This window comes from Citrus clementina, unplaced genomic scaffold (assembly GCF_000493195.1).
Source record: "Citrus clementina cultivar Clemenules unplaced genomic scaffold, Citrus_clementina_v1.0 scaffold_5, whole genome shotgun sequence".
Classification (NCBI taxonomy): domain Eukaryota; kingdom Viridiplantae; phylum Streptophyta; class Magnoliopsida; order Sapindales; family Rutaceae; genus Citrus; species Citrus x clementina.
In genome coordinates this window covers 11,604,216-11,607,593 of record NW_006262201.1, presented here as the reverse complement: position 1 = coordinate 11,607,593, position 3,378 = coordinate 11,604,216, and positions in this window count along the sequence as shown.

The following is a 3,378-nucleotide window of genomic DNA, read 5'->3' as shown; positions in this document are numbered from 1 at the left end:
TCGAAAATAAAAGAATATAATGCAGTAAATGAGATGTAGGTGTGTCCAAATACAAGCATAAGAAAACTACTCAGGTGGTGAGGATGGAGATGAAGGAGGTGGATATGGACATGGAATGCCGAAGTGCTCAAAGAGAAGGTGCTGTCCATTAATGAGCTGCTGCTGCTGAAACTCAGTCTGCTGCACCGAGAGTGTCCACACCTCATTCATAAGCTGCTGAAGAGTAACATCTTCAGGTATAGGAGGCTGTGGAGGTGATGAAACGGATGCAGAGACATCAGGAGCTGAAGCAATCACAGGAGGATCTAGGCGTCTACGCTGCCCCCGAAATGAGAGTGAGAAAATGGGTAGCTGATCGGTTGGAACCACGGCATCAAGTGGTCGATCATCACTTGGAGCAAGAAAGGTAAACTTGTTCTTAATGTATTTGACCTAAGTGCCATTTTTCCACTCAAAGCCTAAGCCGAAAATAGCATCATCCCCGATACCCTTAGAGGGTCTACACTACGGTTCTTTAATCGGTACATCAAAAAATTTCAGGATTCGGGTAATGAAATGACCATAAGGAAGGGAGCGGGTAATCAACTCAGGTATACTGAGCATGTTTCGGACAATGGTATATCCTAAGTCGACTGGACGATGTCTAAGAATACAATCAATCAAGGCGACATCCATATGAGAGATCTCATCCAAATGGCCTGATCTAGGAAGGACAATACTCTTAATAAAACGAAGTAATATCCGAGTTTGAAGACAAAGACATTTGTTGCGAAAATGGATAGTACAATCTTCATCGGAAAAGTCGACACGATGACATATATTCTTAACAGCATCAATATAAACATAGTCGTCAATGTCAGGAGGTTTCCTAGGTGAAAATATTTCTAGGCCATCATCGGAAGATCTTAGGATGGAGTTCAACTCCGAATAATCAAACTCAATCAAAAATCCTCCAACTGTGGTGATTACTCGATTCTCTTTCTCCACGGAACAATCCATATTCGAGTAAAACACTTTCACCAAGTCAGAATATACATTTTCCTCAACAACAAGTGCATTAAGCCAACCAACATCTTCCAACAATTGCAATAAAGTTCTATTGCTAATACTAAGATGATTTAACTAATCCAGTAAAACAAAAAAGGTTTGGAGTACCTCACGAGTCATGAACTGTTGGTGAAAACGTTTGGCTAGATCTTTCTTGTTCTGAAAGTGTGTAGACTCGAAATTGGATTGATTGGAGGTGCCCCTTGTTTCCCGTGACCGATCGGTTTGTTGAACCAGCTCTTTGCCTTTTCTTCGAACCGGCCGTGAGCTTGACATTTGGATTTTGGTTGATTTGGAGTTAAAAATGATGAAGATTGAAAGTGATTTTGAGAAGCAATTTGAATAAAAAATGACTTGATAGTGAGAAATTTAGAGAGAGAAAAATCGGCCAAAAACCTAGGTTGAATTTGGGATCTAGAGATTAAGATGTTGAAAATGGATTTTAAGGATGATTTTGGGTAAATGAAGTGATGGGGAATGAGTTTTTAGACTCAAATTGATGTGAAAAAGTAAGAAAATGATGGATTATGGAGTGAAATCAAGTGAGGAGTAATCGGTTTTTAGTGAGAGAGAGAGAAATGGAAAGCTGAATGAGAGGAAGAGGAAGAACAAAGCTAAAAGCTCACGAATCCGGCTTGCTGGATTTCACTAACCGGCTAGTCGGTTGTGAGTAGAAAGATGAAAGCCGAAAACGGCTTTCCAGATTGACGTGAACCGGAAATCCGGTTTTGATCCAGCAAGCTTTTCATGCGAATCCGGCTTTCCGGTTTTGCTAACCGGTAGTCCGGTTTGAGGAAGAAAGTTGCCTCTTGAATTCGGTTTTCCAGATTTTAAGAACCGGTTATCCGGTTTTGAGGCAGAGAGAAGGCTTAGCAAATCCGGTTTTTCGGATTGATAAATCAGGTTATCCGAATGATGACTCGAGAGTAACCAAAGCTAATCCGGCTTACTGGGTGCTAAATCCGGTTATCCGGAACTTGTCCTTCTTGAATAGACCTATTCTTTCTCTCTACTACTCCATTTTGTTGTGGAGTCCTAGGTGATGAAAATTGATGTTCAATGCAAAAGTCATTACAAAAATTTTCAAATGCATGATTTTCAAATTCTCCACCATGATCACTTCTAATACAAGTAATAGAATAACCTTTTTTCATTTTGAACCTTTTTATAGAAAATTCGAAATGCATCAATGGCATCATCCTTATTAGCTAAGAACAATACCCATGTGTATCTAGAATAATCATCCACAATTACAAATGCATAAAATTTGCTAGTTAAACTAGCATATCTAGAAGGTCCAAACAAATCTATATGAAGCAATTGAAGTGGTTTTGAAGTAGAGACATGATTCTTGCTTTTGAAGGAAGTTTTGATTTGTTTTCCAAATTGGCATGCTTTACAAATTCTATCTTCTTGAAAACTGATTTTTGGAAGACCTTTAACTAAATCATTTTTCACGATTTTTGAAATCAAATCCATGCTTGCATGACCTAATCTTCTATGCCACAACCAACCATCATCATGCAATGTAGAGAGACATTTATCATGTATTGATGCACAATCTATATTAATGGTATAGACATTAACACATTTATTTCTTACAAAGAAGACTTTCCCATCACATGCATTCTCAATAACACATTTAGAATCATCAAAGATAACTTTATATCCTTTATCACATAATTGACTAATACTAAGCAAATTGTGTTTCAAGTTTTCAACCAAACACACATTTTCAATGAGAGTAGAGGATACATTACCAACATTTCCAATCCCAATGATTTTTCCTTTTGAATTATCTCCAAACGATACATCGCCACCATTTTCGATCTTAGTAAAGCTTGAAAACCAAGAATAATTCCCTGTCATGTGTCTTGAACAACCGCTGTCCAAGTACCACTTATTCTTCTTCTTCTTCAAGCCCTATAGAGAAAATCTCAAGTTTTAAGTACCCAAACCTTTTTGGGTCCTTGAGAGTTAGCAATGGTTCCTTTCAGAACCCAAACACATTTCACACCATAATATGCATTTCTCTTCACTGCACATCTATTTTTCATATGACCATCTTGATTACAATAATGACATACAATTTAATTGTTAATAGATGTATTCTTCACAAAATAATTCTTGTAAAATTTTCGTTTCAAATTTGGTTTATAACCAATGCCACTTTTATCAAATATACATTTTTGTGAGTTTAGCAAATTATCCAACATCTTTTGCCCATTTTTGAATTTTAGCACAATTTCATTTAGTTCATTGCTTTTCTTTCTAAGCATTTCATTTTCATTTTTCAAGTCATTCAATTGTGACTCTAAGTGCTCATGTGAA